Genomic DNA, 22,407 nt, shown 5'->3' with positions numbered 1-22,407 from the left:
TATTTTCCTCCTTTTTTCACAGTGGTACACCTTGTTCCTGTTTTCATGCTTGATTTATGTTCACTTTTTGACGGGGTATCCACTGAACATTTTACCACTAAATGCGATGGGTAGTTTCCCTTGTGTGTGACCATGCATGAACATTTTTGAACTGAAGCTATCAGAAGATTATTTACACAAACGTTTCATTTTCTAAAGCTCTTCACTGTTTATTTCTTACTGCTCACTATTACAATATTTCCGGACATTGTAAGCCTTTGACAACAGTAACTAAGAAGCCAATCGAATATCAGAATAGCGATGATAACTAGCGAACAGCAAAAGCAACACCTCTTAAACAGAGAGCTAGTGCTGGTAGAAAGATCAGTATGACAAAAAAAACTGAAAAGAATTTGCGTTACAGAGAAAGAAAAGTAAAAATAAAAGTTCTAAGGAAAAAAATAACCGCTCAAATAATTTGTGAAATGATTTGTCTAGAAGTAAGAAACAAAAAAGATTAGAGAAACATTTGACCCACCTCATTTGCTGTACATGGTTTCGGGCATCATTTAAATGCGCATCAAATGTTCCTCTAATCTGTTTTGTTTCGTACTTCTGCACAAATCATTTCACAAAATATTTGATCGATTTTGACTTAATTTATTTTATTTTCAAGTTTTGTTCAGAAAGCATGTTCTTATTGGCGTCTTTTCAAAATATCCTAACTTTGGTGCTTTACTCGAAGGAAGCCTTTTCGACGGTTAAATATAACACCAATGTAACTTTTTATATATGAAATAGCTAGGACTTGAAGAGATGAACTTTTTGACACTTCTTGTACATAGCTAACAGCAGCTGCTCGTGAAGTATTTCAATGTTCCCTTAAATCACTAATTAAGTTTTTCTTAATTACTGTGATTGACTAAATAATTTCAGTTCTTTCTAGTTTCGCTGTCTGTAGCAGACATGTTTGCAGTTAATACTGATATTATCCGAATTTGGATACAGAGCGGTCAACAGCATTTCATCGTATCGAATCATTTTTCTGTAGATCTGTTACACGTAAGAGGCGTCACTGTCAGCGACAACTCACACTACAAGGGAGAAACGCGCTTTTGTGGCCAAGTTTCCTATAACGTATCAGTTTATCTGTATAACATGAACTTAATTTGAGGCCCGGCGTGGTACTGTTAGTAATGTTCAGTGCGACGAAACTTCCACAAGAATATCTCTTTCCATAGCCTGTCGTCAATGTGTGCTTCTGTATCAAGGTCTCCGATCTGCTACATAGTCTGTCAATTGACATCACTTCCAGTGGTCTGTGACGTCAGCGTCTCAATTGATCTCTCTGCTATTTCAGACAGTGCAAGGTTAAAAAGTCTGTTATCCTACACGATATTTGAGTTGATTGGTACATAACAATCAAATACCAAAGTCTGGTTGTTCATATTCCGCTTCACAAAACATTTAAAGGAAAGACTCGCTGAAGAGAACTTGTAACGCTAGAGTCCAGTTTCATGGCTTTTCTTGTTATTGAGCTGTTGAACATGCAGATATCGTCGTATGACGCTACTCAGTTTATTCCTAGATCGTCATGTCTTTTTACTCAACAACGTAATATTAAAAAGCGCTGATACATAATGCATGGGCATCAATTGTCATTGTCAACCAAGTAAGTTGCAACACGGTCATCGACAAAAACTCACGTTATTATAGAACGATTTCCTATATTTATAAGAAGATTCTATTAACCGAGACTGGTTAGTGTAAAATATATCAAAATAAATTCCTAAATAAGCGGTTTTGGATGAGACACAATGTACTGTCCTGGAAGATATAACTTGGTGTCCTAAAAAAAATCTTATGGGACTTAACTGCTAAGGTCATCAGTCCCTAAGCTTACACGCTACTTAACCTAAATTATCCTAAGGACGAACACAAACACCCATGCCCGAGGGAGGACTCGAACCTCTGCCAGGACCAGCCGCACAGTCCATGACTTCAGCGCCTAAGACCGCTCGGCTAATCCCGCGCGGCTTGGTGTCCTCGAAATTATATGTTTACCAAGAGAAACAGCAGCAAAATGTCTTATTGTTACACCTCTTTTTGATTAAAATACGCTGTCTTATGAAAAGTATCCGGACACTCTTAAGTAATGCGGAACTGACTACTAGGTGTCACAAGATATGGACTAAGCAGTATAAAAGTAGGTGGGGAGTACTAGTAATATGTTGTCAGTAGAGGAGGTTGCCAACGGCCTTGCCGCAGTGGTAACACCGGCTCCCGCCAGATCACCGATGTTAAGCGCTGTCGGGCTGGGCTAGCACTTGGATGGGTGACCATCCGGTCTGCCTAGCGCTGTTGGTAAGCAGGGTGAACTCAGCCCTTGTGAGGAAAACTGAGGAGCTACTTGATTGAGAAGTAGCCGCTCCGGTCTCAGAAACTGACATACGGCCGGGAGAGCGGTGAGCTGACCACATGCCCTTCCATATCCGCATCCAGTGACGCCTGTGGTTGAGGATGACACGGCGGCCGGTCGGTACCGTTGGACCTTCATGGCCTGTTCGGGAAGAGTTTAGTTTAGTTTTAGAGAAGAGGTTAAGAGCGGAATGGATAGGTCAGGAGATTTCAGTGTCTTCGAACATCACTGGATGTCACCTCAGTAACTAATCCATCAGGGATATTTTAACCATTCTAAAGCTGCCTACGTCGACTCTTAGTGATGTGATTGTGAAGTGGAAAAGCGAAGGAACAGTCACACTCAAAGCAAGACCAGGCACAATTCAATTAATGACGGATAGGGACTGTGGGCGTTGCGGAGGGCTATTGTAAAAAATCATATGAAATTAGCGGAAACAGTCACTCGTGAGTTCCTAAATATTACCAGCAGTCTAGCTTTGCACACGTGCGTGGGGAGTGGAAAAGAATGGGGTATTATTGTAGAGCAGCTCCTTATAAACCACACATTTCTGTTGCCAGTGCTGACCGATGCTTGGAGTAGCGTAAACAGGGACGCTACTGGACAGTGGGTACTGGAAACGAGTGCTTTGGAATTATGAATGACTCTATACCCTATGGAAATTCGATGGAAGTGTCTGAGTTTGGTGCATGTGTCGAGAACTTTACCTGCCATGAAGTGTAGTGCCAACAGTGAAGTACACAGGAGGTCGTGTTACGGTGCGGGGGTGTTTTTCATGGTTAGGGTGTGGTCCGCTGATTGCGCGTCAGAAAACGCTGACTGAGGAGCCATATAAATCATGTTTTACAGCACTGTGTACTGTGTATGGTAGGTTAGAGTTCATCTTCGTCGATATTGACGTCTACAAGAGCCTTATACTCGTGGACCACTACACTTCGCCTTTAATCTTCACACCTAAAATACTATGTTGCTGTAGCATTAATTCATGGCCTGTCATTATCTGCGTTCTCAAGATGATATCTCATACGACAAAAGCCGTTTGGCTTTATTCAGTGTCCTTTATCAGGGTGTGATATAACAAGGTTCATTACACCTTCTGAAGAAGACAATTTTAAAATTGTCGAAACATAAGTCCTGGGTTCCAATAAACGTTTATTTGCAACTGGTTGGCTGTTTTTTTTTTTTTCAACCTCTCCAAGTTAATTGTAGTACAGTTGCCAAATTTACCGCCTTGTTTCATGTTTCAGATTTTAAAGTGGAGATGTTTTTAGGTCTTGTCAACAAGTATATCATTCACCCTTTATGGTTCCGCTGAAATTGGCTTTGGTCAAGTTCAGATTCCACATTCCGAACTATTCGCATTATTGGAAGACAGAATACACATGTTTGAATAAAGAGCGAGAAATATCAGTTTTAACTAGAGGAAATAATTGTAAGGAAATACGTTGGAAGCTCGTAAAATACCTCAGTCCTCAACAAAGAGTGTCTTCATACGTCGGTTATTCAGCTAAAATTCAACTATTTTTGCCTAGGAAAACGTACAGCTTTGGGATTTGGCAGGAGAGAAAGGCATAGCCACCGAGGTAAGAAGCTATACTGTTTGGAGATCAAGTTCCAATCACCACTCAAGGGAAGATTTTATAATCCCAAACTATTCTGCAATGTCTCTGCGTTGTGGGAGTCTCAACATAATGGCAGACGAGCCAACTTTATGAGATACCAATTGCGATGCGCAGATTTACATTAGAGCCCAAAAGCTATAAACACGCGCGCTGTTAAAATACGAATGCAGTAATGACTTCCTAAATAAGAATACCTAAGATTTGTGAATGAGCAGCTTGTGTAACCGAACTACTTGTTGTACACTGACGACTCTTTTAGATATCCTTGTTTGGGTGTACTTGTACGCTAAGTGTAGTAACATGTAGTTTTATTCGTTGTTTCCAGCTCCAGAACGTGTTTCGACTTTTGTAGTACTACTTTCTCCTTACATTATCTCTTCATCCGTTAACTGTGTTTCTCTTTCCGTTCTTCTGTCCATCCTGTAGTTTGTCGAGTGGGTCCCTCAACAAATTTATGATTGATAATCATAGTTGAGTGAATGTTTTCAATCTTCAAAGATTTCTTCATGCAGGCTTTTTTTCTGTAGATCATGAAATTATGTTTCCCATCTGTTTTGATTCTTCGTCAATAAAGCCCAGATTAAAATTTTGTTTCTGAGGATTTCTTTGTGAGTGATCATAAAATGGTAATCGTCGTTTCATGATTATTTCTATAACGTGATAGATTTCCTTGCTTTATTATTCATCCTAATTCTGTTTTCGAATTTCGGTGGCAGGATTTTCCTTACAACATTTCTGCCATGTTTTTCGATGTTCACGATTTGAGTTCTATAACCAATTATCGTAGTTTCAGATGGATACTGTACTTTTTTTTAAAAATGTGATGTAATTTAGTTTTGGCTACCGTGAATGACTTTTTTTATGGTACTTGTTGGAAACGAATTGTTTGGTCTTTATAGTTTAGCGGTTCTTTCTTTTGTTAGCTTCTCGATCTCATCAACATTTAATATGTCATCACCACGGACAACTTTGCCACTTTGTTCTAGCTTTCAACTGCTGTATTAACCGATTTTTACGAAACTGCTTTAAACCCGTTGTAAACCATTAGTGTTAATCTCAAGTTTCACATTTTGTGGCAACTGACAAACAAAAAAAAACGTATATACGTAAAAGTAATTGTAGGCAGCGATGGCATATTTTATCTCAGAAACGGAGGAACGTTGACAGCTGTGTTGAAACAAGCGGAAATTGTCGAAAAATACGAGAGGAAAGATAATTTAAACTAAGGACAGACATTATTGGAAAGACATTAATGTATAAATATTCAGAGGACGAAAGCAGGCAACTTTAAATTACCAGACATCAGATTTCAGAGGAAATTCTGAATTTTCATCAGAAAACGAACATTTCCCCAAATGTCCTCGTAGAGGTGATCAATCATATAAATAAGATCGTGACACTGACGACAGGGTCATCAAGCATGTTTGAGAAGTAAATACTTTTCACTATGATCGATCTTTCCGTTTCCATAGAACCAACAAGATATTTTTGGGGCTTTCTTGTTCTCATCATTGCTCAATACACTACGGCTCTTTTTTGTCTTTAAATGGAGGCACTTTATTTTCGTTGGTTTTGAGCGGGATATTGTACCATTCATCTGCTCTTTCACTGCTCATTTCCTTATTAACCCCTTAATACATTTTCACTATTTAACGACAGGTAACACAAAATGAAAAACATGCGATATGAAAACAAGTACGAAAGAGATTGAGAAAGTCTCGAAATTGTACCTTTGCAGTATTCCTCGTGCAACACTTAAAAACTGTGTAGGTAAACACCAAATCCAACATACTGAGTGTTACGGGTACAAGTGCACATATTTCTGTTGGTGACTGAGGACGGTGTACTGAATAACATGACGTAAGTATTTACGTCGTTTACAGATCAATATTTATAGCCATTACAAGTCGTATTTTTTTTTTATTTCCATTAATACCTCTAAGTACATGTGGCAACAGCAAACCCTTTTCCCCTGGGCGGCAGGTCACGTATTGAATTGTGGACGTGTGAACGCAAAAAGATTAGTCTATATAGACAGGCTTAGTACAACTGTACAGAAAACATCAAGTCATACAGTCTGCGACTTTTTTGTGGAAAGACTATTCTACACAGAGAAAGAAGAACCAACACTCTGATGGGTGTACATATTTTTGCAGATCCTCGTCACCAGTTTTGTAAAGGTATCGTCGCTACTGCTGTGGAGGCTGAGTTCTCATTTTTGTCGTCACCATGGACAACTTCGCTATTTTTTCTATCTTTCAACTGCTGTATTAACCGATTTCTACGAGATTGCTTCAAAACGATTGTAAAGCGTTAGTCTCAATTTCAAGTTTCACAGTTTGTGGCAACTTGACAAATATGAAAACGTGTAGGCCGATTTTGTGAGTTCGTGGGTCAGGAAACATGATAGGAGAATGAAGGTTCTACAACACTCCAACAAATCAGTAACAAAGTCACACAAATCTGTTTAAAGATTTACTTATCTTTGTGACTAGTTGAATTATGAAGTCTGCAATGCTGCTTGTAATAAAAACCAAAAAATTCCCTCAGTGGCTACGTGTAAATAATACACTACTGGCCATTAAAATTGCTACACCAAGAAGAAATGCAGATGATAAACGGGTTTCAGTGGACAAACATATTATACTGGAACTAAGATGTGATTACTTTTTCACGCAGTTTGCGTACATAGATCCTGAGAAATCAGTACCCAGAACAACCACCTCTGGCCGTAATAACGGCCTTGGTACGCCTGGGCATTGAGTCAAACAGAGCTTGGATGGCGTGTACAGATACAGCCGCCCATGCAGCTTCAACACGATACCACAGTTCATCAAGACTAGTGACTGGCGTATTGTGACGAGTCAGTTGCTCGACCACCATTGACCAGACGTTTTTAACTGGTGAGAGATCTGGAGAATGTGCTGGCCAGGGCAGCAGTCGAACATTTTCTGTATCCAGAAAGGCCCGTACAGGACCTGCAACATGCGGTCGTGCATTATCCTGCTAAAATGTAGGGTTTCGCAGGGATCGAATGAAGGGTAGAGCCACGGGTCGTAACACATCTTAAATGTAACGTCCACTGTTCAAAGTGCCGCCAATGCGAACAAGAGGTGACCGAGACGTGTAACCAATGGCACCCCATACCATCAAGCGGGGTGATACGCCAGTATGGCGATGAAGAATACACGTTTCGAATGTGCGTTCTTCGCGATTTCGCCAAACACGGATGCTAATATCATGATGCTGTAAACAGAACCCGGATTCATCCTAAAAATAACGTTTTGCCATTCGTGCACCCAGGTTCGTCGTTGAGTACACCATCGCAGGCGCTCCTGTCTGTGATGCAGCGTCAAGAGTAATCGCAGCCATGGTCTCCGAGGTGAAAGTCCATGCTGCCGCAAACGTCGTCGAACTGTTCGTGCAGATGGTTGTTGTCTTGCAAAAGTCCCCATCTGTTGACTCAGGAATCGAGACGTGGCTGGACGATCCGTTACAGCCATACGGATAAGATGCCTGTCATCTCGACTGCTAGTGATACGAGGCCGTTGGGATCCAGCCCGGCGTTCCGTATTACCCTCCTGAATCCACCGATTCCACATTCTGCTAACAGTCATTGGATCTCGACCAACGCGAGCAGCAATGTCGCGATACGATAAACCGCAATCGCGATAGGCTACAGTCCGACCTTTATCGAAGGCTGAAACGTGATGGTAGGCATTTCTCCTCCTTACACGAGGCATCACAACAACGTTTCACCAGGCAACGCCCGTCAACTGCTGTTTGTGTATGAGAAATCGGTTGGAAAATTTCCTCAGGTCAGCACATTGTAGGTGTCGCCACCGGCGCCAACCTTGTGTGAATGGTCTGAAAAGCTAATCATTTGCAGATCACGGCATCTTCTTCCTGGCGGTTAAATTTCGCGTCTGTAGCACGTCATCTTCGTGGTGTAGCAGTTTTAATGGCCAGTAGGCAAGTACGAGTCTCTTAGACACTTGCACCAGCTCGCGGTCTTGCGCCTGTGGTGCTTCTGCCCTGGCTGTGTCTTGTTCGGACGACACAGCACACATTACGTTAACAAATGTAAAAATATCTGCACTAATACACACCCTGTATTATTTATGTCTACAAGTGATTAGATAATTACATGCTCTATGAAGCAAAAGAAAATTCGTTTTGCTCTGATGCAAATGAATGAGTAGGGCGTGATACTTTAACAATTAGGAAAGGAAATCGTCTCATCCCAGACGAAACAAAAGAAGTTGATAGAGACCAGTAAACATATGAGAAAGCTAAAAATGGAGAAAATACCCGTTGTTAAATATCTTCCGTATGTGACGCATAGAGAAGCGCCTCTATTAGTTACTTCAAGTACTTAGCAGGGTGCCAAATACAATGAGTTTCGAAATGTGACAAAGTGGTCCCGTGTGGCAATGTTGTTACCATTGTTGGCGTGTTAAAATGTTATTAATCTCATCTGAGAATAATGTCATCGTCGATACAGTGATTTCCAAGGCGGTGAAGGATGGCTTGGTAGATCTTTTCCGATAGTCTCAGGCTCGTTCGTCGGTGTGATAACTGCTCGTACACAAGTGTTGCAGATACCAGCAGACGGAGGAATCCAGTCCCAGTATTTATCAAGGAAAGCGTTCCAGTCAGCTTTGTTTGGTTCAATCTTACGGTTATATTAGGTTGATGCACAAGCTAATAGCGTTTTTGTTTTGTATGTTGGTATTAAAGTTGCTAGGGGTTGATAGATCCATTTTTATCTGGGTTCACTGCTTGAGTTTTCATTCTATTGTTTCGTCTTTGGACGTAGTGGAGCTGTGGAGTTAGATAATGGAGTGCCATATGGACAAATAGGCATTTCGTACATATTCTTCTGTTTGAGCTCAGTAGGAGTAACAGAAACGGAGGCAGCCAGAAACATGAGCTGTAGATCGTTCAAACGCATTTATCCACAAATGATTGTCAGTGTACTGGAGGACTGGCAAGTGTGATGAACTATGATCTTTCCACCATCGTGCGACATAAGCATGCAAGGAGAAAGATTAAAAAAATGGGGTCTATAGGTACTGCATACTCTAAGCAAAATAAGGGAGTCGCCATATGTGCATCCGTTTGCTCATCAATTTTCTCGTGAACACCGAACATTCGTATCGTGCATCGTTAATGCTCACGGAAATTGGTATCATGATAACATAAGCATTGACCTGCTCGCTGATACGATAAGGTGAGCGCTCAACTAGGAGTAGGTCAGGCTTCTCCTGTGGCATGAGCGCGTGGGGCAGGACAGTTAGGTGCATCCTGCGCGCGAGTCAGCTCACGGCTGACCACGGTAGTCCCCCGCGCTGACGCAACACCAATACACCGCGCAGGTGGTACGCAGGAAGCGGACGCCGAAGTGTCCGCCAAAGCCGGCAGACGACGCCAACGCCCCAGCACTGACACTCTTCCGTACGCTATTAAACGGAAAGGCGACGACTTAAATGGAAGGTAAAGTGTTACGCCTGATGCCTCAAGGTACTGTTTACGGAAACATTTTATTACAACAAAAAGCAACGTTCCATTGTGTTCTACTTTACTATAAAGGCGCTTAACAGTCGCGTCAATAATAACTTCCGAACACGTTTGAAGAGATTTATGTCTTCATCTTCATTGGGGAGTATCTGTTACGTCAAAAACATAAGAGCACATTTGCTTCTTGTCTGAGACGTCATATACCTGGGTGGCTGCAATTTCTGTAGCCGCATACACGAAATGTAAGCGTCTCGCTTATGTCTAAAACTATGTTGTGAATGCGAATCAGTCTCTGTGTGCCGGCCGGAGAGGCCGTGCGGTTCTAGGCGCTACAGTCTGGAACCGAGCGACCGCTACGGTCGGAGGTTTGAATCCTGCCTCGGGCGTGGATGTGTGTGATGTCCTTAGGTTAGTTAGGTTTAATTAGTTCTAAGTTCTAGGCGACTGATGACCTGAGAAGTTAAGTCGCATAGTGGTCAAAGCGATTTGAACCATTTTTGAACCAGTCTCTGGCTCTTAATTATAATCAGTTATAAGGAAAAACATATATACTGCTAAGACGCTCATCCATCTGGAGCGACCTAAAGCAGAAAGATGACATACAAAAAACAGTAGGAATTGCGGATTACAGGACGAGATTCATTGCAAGGATGATATGGAGATTTAATTCATCAACGGAAGCAGTGGCTTACAAAACAACTGTAAGACCGATTCTTGAGTACCTATCGTCAGTCTGGGAACCTTTCCCAGTTGGGGTAAACAAAATAGAGACGAGATCCAGCGACGGGCTGTACGTTTCGTCACAGGATCATTCAGTCGGCACTTACCCGCATTTCACACCTTCATCTCACGCCTCTGCGATGGTGGATAGAACAGCGTTTCCCGGCGTTGAAACGACTTAATTTGCTTATGGATGGCTGAGCAAAATATTTCAGACATACCAGAATCGACAGGAAAAGGTTCTGGTGCTGGAATGGTGGTGGATTAAAGGCTTCAATGAAGCCACCCCTTCCCTTGAGGCGTTGATTCCCACACATTTCGAGGTCGAAAACGTTAGTTCGCAATGCGATGAGCTACAGGACGACGTTCTTGACAATATCTGACACTGCTGACAGCGTTCAGATGACAACTGTACTCTAAGGACATCGTGGGCCAGCAACTAGATCGAACATAATCGCACCCTTTTGGAGAGCAGTGCGACTACAATTTTTCCTCTGTTGTACTGTGTAAAGCCGGTAGAGGCCGTTCAAAACCATTAGACAAAGTCTGAAAGCGACATGGAGCAGGAAAGAGCGCTTATGATTTTTCAGCCCCCCTGTTTCTCACCCTCCTATGGTGTGATAACAGAGGGGTGCCACATTGACACCTGTGTGTCCCTCTAAGATTCCCTGGTTCAGCAACAACCTCATTGCCACCCGTCCACGTTTGTTGGGCTCTAAGAATATATCGGTACGGAGAAAACCTGTGACTGGAGTCGTAGGCGCCTGCAAGCAGGCAACCCCTTCACACCCCTTCGATGTTACATGCCTGCTAGCAGGCAGTCAGGACTCTCTCACAGGTTTTCTCTGTAAAGGTACATTTATAAAGTGCTCAAAAATGTGGAGGGGGGAGAGTGAGGGGGAAAACAAGGACAGGTGGCACTGAGAGCCTTGGGTGAACTGGCGGCCCTACACCGCCGCTTTGCCGCCCCACTCATGCATATGCCATTGTCGCACCCCTCCGCGATCATACCACAAGATGGTGTGAAACAGGAGGGATGCAAAAGCATAAGCACCCTTTACTGCCTCGGATTACGAGGGCTATTCGGAAAGTAAGGAATGATAGGTCGCGAAATGGAAACCACAGTGAAAATCTGTTTCATTTGCAACAGTTAGCTACAACTTCCAGCTACTTATCTGCATAATCGCCGATCCGATTTAGACGTTTGTCGTAGCGTTGTACCACCTTTCCAATACTCTCGTTGTAGAAGCCAGCCGCCAGTGCTTTCCGCCAATTCTCTACGCTGTCCTACAGCTCGTTGTCTGCGCCAAAATGTTGTCTTCATAGCCAGTGGTTCACGTGAGCAGAGATGAAACTCAGAGGGAGACAATTACGGGCTGTATTGTGGGTAAACAAACATTTTCAATTGAAAACAATGCAGGAGCATCTTCATTGCCCCTCCAAAATGCGGCTGAGAATTGTATTGAAGAAGAAAACGCAAGACAGTTACGTAATGTCGGCTGCATAGCTTCAGACGAAATTTCTCGCCAGGCCCTCGTACCTGGCAGGAGACACTACTGTTCTAGGTATCTTTATGTGCTCCCTGTGTGCTCAGAACAAAATAGAATCACGTAACGTGATCGACGAGCATACTAGAAACACTGCCCAACACACCTGTGTAAAACTTCATCAGATTTTCACTTTGGTTTCCATTTCGCGACCAGTTGTTCCTTACCTTCCGAATAACCCTCGTACAATCAAATTTTGTTGAACAGTTTCAAATGGCAGCTAATGGTTCCATACCAGAGCAAAAATTGAGGTCGCAGTGCAATCCAAAGGGGTGCGGTCACGTTCTTTGGGAGTTGCTGGTCCACAGAGAAGGCTGAAGCGTTCGTGGGGTGTCAGCAGTGTCAAAGATAGTCAAGAACGTTGTCCTGTTGCTCACTGCGGTGCGAACTGTCGTTTACGATTGCTAAATGTGTAGGAATCAACGCCTCAAGGGAAAAGGTGGTTTCATTGACGCCCTTCCTAAACCACCGTGAAACGCTGAGCGGCAGTGTGTCTGAAATGTTTTCCTCAGCCACCCATAAGCAAACTATGTAATTATAATGTTTGGTGACGCGGTTGTAACCTCCATCGCGGAGGCATGAAAATAACGGGGGAAATGTAAGGCGTAATACGACACCTCCCCATCGTATGACACGTTCACGGTGGCACTGGGCAGAATTGTACTGGAATTTGGTGCCAATGAGACGACGTTAATCCACCTTACACCTCACATGAGCTCATGAGCTCTGGCCTTTTTTCCACAAGCCCGAGAGTGATGTCGCATGGTGTCATGGTTTTGCTTCGTTACAGAGGAAGGTTGTAGGCATCTTTAAGGCAAATTTCAAATTTCTGCGTCACAATGGGAATCAATTACGGGGTTTCGAAAAAGTATTTGTTTAATTGTGCTGCGCAATACATTCTCAGATAGGCTCTGAGCACCATGGGGCTTGACATCTGACGTCATCAGTCCCCTAGAACTTAGAACTACTCAAACCTAACTGACCTAAGGACAGCACACATATCCATGCCCGAGGTAGGATTACAACCTGCGACCGTAGCGGTCTCGCGGTTCCAGACTGAAGCGCCTGAACCGCTCGGCCACAGCTGCCGGCTCTCAGATAGGAATTAAAACTTTTGTCAAGATATTATCTTAAGCGAACTTCTTACTTGCACTTAGACCCAGCTGTAGGACTTTATTTACAGTAATCTAGCTGACTGGCGAAGACTTTTATACCATTAATACCTCTCTTATCATTCTCAGATATACACTGAAGAGCCAAGGAAACTGGTACCTCTGTCTAACAACGTGTAGGGCTCCCGCGAGCACGCAGAAATGCCGCAACACGGCGTGGTACAGACTCGACTACTGTCTCAAGTCGTGCTGGAGGGAACTGACACCGTGAATCCAGCAGGGCTGTCCATAAATTCGTAATAGTACGAAGGGGTGGAGATCTCTTCTGACCAGCACGTTGCAAGGCTTCCCGGATATGCTCAATATTCTCAATAATGTTCGCATCTGGGGAGTTTGGTGGCCAGCGGAAATGTTTAAACTCAGAAGAGTGTTTCTGGAGCCACTCTGTAGTGATTCTGCTCGTGGGGGGTGTCGCATTATCCTCCTGGAATTGCCCAAGTCCGTCGGAATGCACAATGGACATGAATGGATGCACGTGATCAGACAGGACGCTTACGTCCGTGTCACCTGTCAGAGTCGTATCTAGACGTACCAGGGGTCCCACATCGCTCCAATTGCACACCCCCCACGTCACTGCAGAGCCTCCACCAGCTTGAACAGTACCCTGCTGACATGTAGGGTCCATGAATTCATGAGGTTGTCTCCATATCCATACACGTCCATCTACTCGATACAATTTGAAACGAGATTCGTCCGACCAGGCAACACGTTTCCTCTCATCAACAGTCCAACGTCAGTGTTGACGCGCCCAAGCGAGATGTAAAGCTTTGTGTCGTGCAGTCATCAAGGGTACACCAGTTGACCTCCGGCTCCGAAGGCCCATATCGATGATGTTTCGTTGAATGGTTCGCACGCTGACACTTGTTAATGGCCCAGCATTGGAATCTCCAGCAGTTTGTATAAGGGTTGCACTTCTGTCACGTTGAACGTTTCCCTTCAATCGTCGTTGGTCCCGTACCTGCAGGATCTTTTTCCGGCCGCATCGATGTCGAAGATATGATGTTTTACCGGATTCCTGCTATTGACGGCACACTCGTGAAATGATGTACGGGAAAATCTCCATCGCTACCTTGGAGACGCTTTGTCCCATCGCTCGTGCGTTGACTATAACATCCCGTCAAGCTTACTTAAATCTTAATAATGCCATTGTAGCAGCAGTAATCGATGTAACAACTGCGCCAGGCACTTGTTGTCTTATATAGGAGTTACCGACCGCAGCGCCGTATTCTGCCTGATTCCTATACAGTTTCTTTGGCGCTTCTGTGTATATGACATAGGATGCCACAAAAACTCATTCTATTAACATGAAAGGTTCAATATAAGAATTATTTTAGAAACAAGGGTGATACGAGGTTGCTGCTAATAAGTAACTAAGAACATCTTTACCTTATTTTTATTTATCTTCTGATATTGCATCTCAACAAATGAAACACAAGACGCCAAGGTCGGTAGTCCAGCTCAATAGAAATGTAATAATACTTTAAAATGTGAGCTATTAAGGGAATTAAGTTCGGATTCTGGTGTTTACACATCAAGACCTGAAAGATAGCAAATTATGCATTGTACAAAACAAGCGCTAAGCGACAGACTCACACAGCGATTTTGTGTTACCTGAAACGTCTTTATCAAAGAGAGATTAATTAAGTAAACTAAAGTTGCACGAGTCTACTACGATAAATAATGATGGATACTACAGAACACACTTTGACATATTCAGAAACATTTGGAGCTCTTAAGTTGTTGCAGAGTGTGCCGTGTACCTTTAAAACATATGAAATATATTATTAAATAAATTCTTTGCTGATTTCTTTCGTCTTTTTATACTTGTTTTTGTCCCATTTAATGTTAGATAATCATGTATGATGCAGCCTTCTATTTGGGACAAGGAGTACTACAAATACATTATTAATGCTTTGGTCCTCTGTGAATAGGATTCTGAGAACATGAACTTTATCCTTTAATAGCGTACAGAAGGCACAGTAGCGGCTTTTAAATTACTTTTTCTCACATTTATTATTCTCTGAGCACAGTAATGTTGCAAATATGCAGTTTGTTACATTTCTGTAGGTATCTTGTTGGCAAGTATGCAAAATTTCTTTCAATTAATTATGCCACATTTTTTGGCAAATATTAGATAATGGCGAAGCTGATGACAACAAGCGTCTTCTTGTGCTCAGTGATGCATTGTATCCGTCTTTGGAATAGGGAAACAACAGAATATGCAGAGAGGGTTGCAAATCTTTGCCCTATTATCGCAGGTGGTATGTCTATTCAATATTTATATATCGGTATAGATTTTGCTACTTTGGATGCAGAAGAGAAAAACGGATATACTACAACTGCTTTTAGTTTGGAATCGCGAATTCCGGATGCCTCTTGTCTCTTATTTTCTGTCTGTACTAGCGACCATAGTAGTCTCTTCTACAGGTCCACTGGTAACCGTTGAGCACATTTGCGGCGTTTCTTGGCTGATGATATGCATATTTCACTGCCTTCTGGGCTTGCCACTGTAGACATATTTCAAAGCAATCTACCTTATTATCTTGCTTCTTTGGAACTTTCGGAATCTGCAGAACTGATGTTTCCTCCAAAAGCAATCCAATTCCTCATAAAGGGTGTATTTAGCAGAAGACTTGGCCTCGTAAAACAACAAGAAGGAAAACCGTTTACAAGTCTGGAAGGAAACTCGCCTATTGACCGGTTGTGTGACTCTCTTCTCAGGAGAAAGCGAGGGTTCAACCTTTTGTATATCAGTGAGGAGCTACAATGAACCATGAACTTTTGTGCATCATTATGTTTCCTCATTCACCAAAATTTTGTGCACCAAAAGAAAATGGAAAGTTATTCTTGCAGTATCTAGGACAGAAACGTAGGAGTCTCAGTGCTCTAAATTTCGAATCAATATTTTCAGTTCTGTATCAAAATGGTTCAAATGGCTCGAGGCACTATGGGAATTAACATCTGAGGTCATCAGTCCCCTAGACTTAGAACTACTTAATCCTAACTAACCTAAGGACGTCACACACATCCATGCCCGAGGCAGGATTCGAACCTGCGACCGTAGCAGCAGCGCGGTTCCGGACTGAAGCGCCTACAACCGCTCGGCCACAACGGGCGGCAGTTCTGTATCAACTAAGACCGAAACCTATAGATTTAATTTGTTATAATTTGTTTCAGTTCTTAAAACTCATCCCAGCAGGACTCTAGGGAGTAGTCAAAAAGAATTTCAAATAAATAACGTTACCTTGACTTTTTGTATGTTGCTGCACCAGTGCTACGTCATGATTGATAATTACAGTGAAGACCGTGCGAATTATAGAGTATAGTGACTAGTGACAGTTCTTGTCCTTTAAAATGTTTATCAGAAAGAGCGAAATAAATTTTCCTGAAGGAGCATGCTATCGTATTATTCCCTCATCTTAAAGATTTTATCTCATCGCCTTGTCACTGTATCGGGGATTAACTCACAAAAAGTAAAAATTGTGTGCAGATAATATTGACCTACAGTTTCCTCTTTCAGTAAAGGCAAAAAGGCAAAGTTGAGATACTGCTCTTAGCTGCGACATGTTGTACAGGACGATCTTGAACAATGAGGATAAACTGCAGGAGGCGACTTTAGAGAGAAGATGTTAACAATCAGGTCTGAAGAACAAATGTTCGAAAATGCACGACTCCAGCTGGGTGGTTTCACTAACGTGATATCTTGTACGTAAACTACGAGTCCCTGATCTTCTTCATATCTTGTTCCTGACCCTTTAAATGATCGTTTGTCCCTATTGTTCCAATCAGCGTATCCAAACGAGGTCTCTTCAATAAATTCCTGAACTTAGTCCGCGAACTTTGTCTACGATTAGCTCTTTACTTATTGTTCATGGTCTCCCTCGAAATACTCCCCTCCACAATTGATACACCGCTCTCCGTTTCCGGAGGCAGTGTTCCTTCCGCTAGACCGCGCGAAGCTCCGCCTGCGAATTTTCTTTTATCTCGTCTATCGTTACTAATCTTCGTCCTTTCAACGGCTTTTCAACTTTGGAGAGTCCGGAGGAAAAGGCAGCACAGTGATTTCGTTTTTTGTGCGTTATAGTGATGTAAGACCCATGAATTGTCTCGCCACATTTCAGGCAGTCGACATCTCACATTTTCTCGCAGGCGTCGCAACACATCCCGATAGTACCAACGATTAATAGTTTGTCCCTGTGGCAGGAATTCATTATGAACTAATCCTTCAGAGTCAAAGAAAACTATCAGCATGGATTCGATATTTAACCTGACCTGACAAGCTTTTTTTGGTCTTGGAGAACCTTTCCCGATCCATTGTGAAGATTGAACCTTGGTCCCAACATTATAACTGTAGACCAATGTCTCATTACCAGTTATGGTTCTCTTAAGGATCGTCTCGTTCTGATTTGCGCGACCCAAAAGCTCTGGACTTGACTCACGAGCCACGGGACGAACTTGGCGGCAGCACGATGCATTCCAAGATGCTGCAAATCTCTCGAACATTCAGTCTTCGATTGGTACGCACAGTTTCGTTGACATTCCAGACATGAGCGCCGTCGGTGGACGTCGAAGGGCGTCCTGAACGAGGGTCACCTTTAACTTCGTCCGGCCATTTTTAAAACCGTGTGAACCATTCTTAACACGAGTAGGGGTTAAGCACTGATCACTGCAGGCTTCCTGCATCATGTGGTGTGTCTCTGTAAAGGTTTTCTTGAGTTTCATGCAAAATTTAATGCAGACGCGTTTCTCCTTTAACTCTGCCATCTCGAAATTCGCAAAATGTGCGACACAACGTTCCACTCAATACAGCACTGAACAATAACCAACAGACATTCAACGATGACAGCGCGTCACACAGTTCGCAGTGTACGTGCATAGATCGAGGAGCACCAGCATGAGTTACGGTACTTCCCTGGCCATCAAACTCCCCGGGTTTCAGCTCAGTCGAGAGTCTGTGGCACTACCTTGATCGGGCTATTGGCACCATTGATTCCTAATCGAGAAACTTAGCGCTGCTAGTCACAACACTGGAGTCGTCATATCTCCATATCCATATCGGTACCTTCCAAAACCTCATCGTCTCTCTTCCTCACGTTTTGCAGCAGTCCGCGCTGCCAAAGGTGGTGATCCAGTTTTTCGAAAGGTGGTCACATTAATGTTACTGGTTAGTGTATGCAGCATTTTTCCCCGAAAATACGTGTCTAAGGTTGATACCATGAAAGTCATTCCATGATGTCTAAAAAAAGTTCAGTCATCCTGTTCCTTCTTCTGCTGAATACCTTCCACGCATTCTTTTCCACACTGATTATGCGGATAACCTCATGTATTTTATCATTCTCTTAATTTACAGCATCCTTCTACGAAGCGTGTTTTTTTAACTAAGTACCGTTTTGAAATTAAAAAAGATGTGCTAAGATAATCGATAATTTTGTTTTTACATGAAAGCCTGTACCTTAATCTACTTTTCTACATAATTTCCGTCAATACTGAGGCACTTATAATAACGTTGTACCAGTTTTTGAATACCCTCGTCATAGAAGTCTGCCGCCTGACTTGTTAACCAGTGCATCACCACTGTTTTGGCTTCGTCATCGTCTTGAAGACGCTGACCGACCAGGTATTTCTTCAAGTGCAAGAACAGATGGTAGTCACTGGGCGCAAGATCGGAGCTGTACAGAGGATGATCTAGAGTTTCCCATCGAAAAGATGTGATGAGATCTTTGGTCTGATTTCCCACATGCGGACGGGCATTGTCGTGCAGCAAAATGATGCCCTTGCTCAACTTCCATGGACTTGTGCTTTGATTCTGGTGTGACGCAGGCCACCTATGTTTCATCGTCCGTAACAATTTGGCTTAAGAAATTATCACCGTCGTTGTGGTACCGCTCAAGGAAAGTCAGTGCACTGTCTAAACGTTTAGTTTTGTGCACATCCGTCAACATTTTCGGTACCCAACGTGCGCACAGTTTTCGGTAATTCAAATGCTCGGTCACAATGCCATAAAAAACACCACGAGAAACATTAGGAAAATCACTCGGCAAGGAGGAAACCGTAAAGCGACTGTTTTCTCTCACCTTATTGTCCACTTCCTGCACCACACTTTCATTAAGGACCGAAGGACGCCCACTCCGTTGTTCATCACGCACATTTGTGCGGCCATCTTTAAATGCTCTCACCCACTTTCTAACCATTCCATCACTCATAATGTTTTCTCCGTAAACGGCACAGTTCTCACGATGAATATCGATCGCTTTTACGCCTTTAGCACTAAGAAATTTTATAACAGCCCGTACTTCACAGTCGGCGGGACTCAAGATTATCGGAGGCATCTTAAACACTCAGTACACGACGTAAACAAGGATGAATCAGACTGTAATGGCGTCAGTTCGTAGATTAAGGTACAGGCTATCATGTAAAAATAAAATTATTGAGATATCTTAGCACGTCTTTTTTTAATTTCAAAACGGCACTTAATTAAAAAACACACCTCGTATTACATCGCGTCTCTAACGCTTCGATTCTCTTCTTTTCTTGTTCTACCACAATCCATGAGTCATTTCAAAACAACGACTTGCTCCAGACTTACAGACATACATTCTCAGAAATTTCATCCTCAGATTAAGGCCAGTGACACAGTAGATTTGGCAAGGAATGCCCTACTCACTACGCTATGCTAGCTTCGTCTGCGATACGTTATTTTGCTTCCAAAGAAACAAAATTCCTTCATTTCGTCTGCTATATGTTCCCCAGTTTTGATGATACGTTTGTTGTTAATCTCATTTACGCTGTTTCTTAATGCTTTCACCTTTTTGGGCTGTTCATTCCGTTCAATAAGCCTGATAATTCATCGTCACCATTATCACTTTCAACAGAGATTACTGATATTCTTTCGACCTGAATTTTATTCCCACTTAACTTACGGCTGAGCCTATTTGATCATTTCGCATCCCTCCAAATTTTTACACTGAGGTATTTGGATGAGTTGACAGATTCCACTTGGAACTCATCGATACTGTTGTGATACGATACTACGGTTTTGCATTTTAATAGGTGCAAAATTTTATACTTCCCATAATTTTAAACATGTTACCTATCTTTACACCACTTTGAAATCTTATCAAGATCTGACTAAATATCTGTGCAGTTTCTTTCAAACAGTTCTTCGTTATGTGCATTGTGTCCCAGGAGGAACGATCAATATCCAGGGATACGACAGGTACAATAATTCGAAACAAAAACGTGTAGTAAACACGGGCTGTAAGATGCATACCTTAACAGCTATGAGCGCGTCTTCATCTCCGATTCTGTGAACAAATCTCTTCTACTGCGAGCTCTATTGTTTTCGTATTTTGGATGAAGGTAGTATGGGCCAAAACAAGGAAAAAATGTTCGTTAAACATGGGTTCGAAATTGCATAGCTCAAAAGCTATGCGCACTTCTTCGGTAGAAAAGATGTGTTTCACAGTAACCAAGATGAACAAGTGTTCACAGCTCTTAACGTATGGAATTTAATTGCCCTGTTTATCGGACATTTTTTGCTTGTTTTGGCCCATACTACAACATCACAGGACATAGAAAGCTCAGAGCTTGCAAGAAGAGGTTTTTTCACAGTATTGAGGATGAAGAAATGCTCATAGTTCCTTAGGTACGCATTTTAGAGTCAATGTTTACTAGACTTTTTTGCTTCGAATGATCATTTCTGTCAAATCCCTAGATATTGACCATTCCTCCTGGAACACTGTGTATAAGTGTATCGTCTGCAGATAGCCAAATTACCACCAATATTTTCTGCCAGATCATTAATATACAGCACGAAAAGCGAGGTTCTCAGCACACTTCCTTGGGGCAGGTCTTAAGCTAATTCTACATCTTTCGATGACTCTCGATCCATGATAACGTTATTCAGCTTATATACCAAAGAGTAACCTCATCCCAGTCAAAAATTTCATTTATGTTCCATACCATCGTACTTTCGTTGATACACACTGGTGTAGTACTGAGTCACATGCTTCTCGGAAGTCAAGAAATACCGCATCAGCCTGATTGCATTGATCCATGTTCTTCAGGGTGACATGTGGGATAAGCGCGAGTTCTGTTTTTCATATAACCATTGTTTTCTAGGACATACAAGAAACAAAGAAACGGACCAAGAAACAGACTGGATAGAAGCATGTAATTACGAGCGTAATGGGAGCGATTGCATGTAGGCAGGACTTGTTGCCAGACGAACTGAAGAAGATACGTAGTTGGCTCCAAGTGATTAAGAAAAGACCGAGACGGCGACCCATGGAGAGTGAGTTGATGACACTAGGAAACATGCAAGGGCAGACGAGGTGTGTGTAGCTGCAGACTGGAAAGTATGTAAAGGGCCCCCACATCACGAGCACAACACCACGAGCAACGGATGGCAGCGATTCGTCGCCAGGTCGTGCGATACGTTAGATAGCACGTGTGTGTGTGGGGGGAAGGGGGGGGGGTTTGCTTGTAAATCTCATGCAGTCTGATGAATCGCATGCAATGTGTGTCAACACGGCTGTCTGACCGCGCCTTGTTTGTCTAGTTATTAACCATGATTGTAAAGTTACGTTTCGTTTCACTTTTTCCATATTGAAAAAAAACTTTACCCAAAAATTTATTCTTAGAAATGTGGTCCTTCTATACAACAAGATGAAAGTCTGTTCGTTCTGTTATACGCATTTCACGTCTGTTAATTTATGATGCATCTTCAGTGGCAAGTGATACGTGCTCTTTTTGTGTGTACAGGTTGGAGAAAAATTGTGTCACGAAATTTTAACCCTGGATAGCTGATGCCAGTAGGAACGAAAATTACTAATGTTGTGTAGGTCGATAACGCACAATTTTGAAACTATGGAAATTTGGCGCCACGCGCTCCGATTTGCCATGGTATTGCCCTGCTGTCGTTCGTCGGTTGACGGGCAGCGCTATGGTTGTCGGTTCACACGTACAAACGTCCCTCACTCCGTCACTGCCCCAAGGTGATACGCACTCGTGTCGAATAGGTCTTGCTGTTTATCTCAACCTCACGTCAGAGACATTCACACGTAAGCTTCGCTTCGGACCACACACACGTCACCTGCGATTTAGTCACACAATGAGCATGGCGGCACGGTGTTCGTTTGAAGAACAACGAGATATGGTTTTTGTTATAGAGTAGCCGACGGTAATGCGCATGAAGCTCCACGGTCGCACTAGGAATGGTACACAGCATGACACCACCCACACCTGCATACGTTTACAGCTATTCACTGGCAACTTGGCGAAACAGGCTGGTTAGTGGGATATCATGATGCTGATGATGCTGGAAGATGCTTCGAGGAAGCACCTACGACAAGTACTCTAGCGGTTGGACACGATGTGGGTGTCACTCATTGGTTAGTCTGGGAGGTTTTGAGGGATGACGGCAAGCT

The 22,407-nt window shown here is 42.8% G+C and overlaps 1 protein-coding gene and 1 pseudogene across 1 annotated transcript in view; both read left to right on the top strand.

The window, feature by feature from the left end:
* The window catches only part of LOC124774987, a 129,947-nt gene that overhangs the window by 62,480 nt on the left and 45,060 nt on the right, over positions 1-22,407 (top strand). The window lies entirely within an intron of this gene.
* LOC124778465 lies at positions 2,229-2,346 on the top strand (annotated as a pseudogene).

This window comes from Schistocerca piceifrons, chromosome 2, assembly GCF_021461385.2.
Source record: "Schistocerca piceifrons isolate TAMUIC-IGC-003096 chromosome 2, iqSchPice1.1, whole genome shotgun sequence".
NCBI lineage: Eukaryota > Metazoa > Arthropoda > Insecta > Orthoptera > Acrididae > Schistocerca > Schistocerca piceifrons.
The sequence above is the reverse complement of the archived record's forward strand: the minus strand, read 5'-3'. Positions and strand labels throughout refer to the sequence as shown.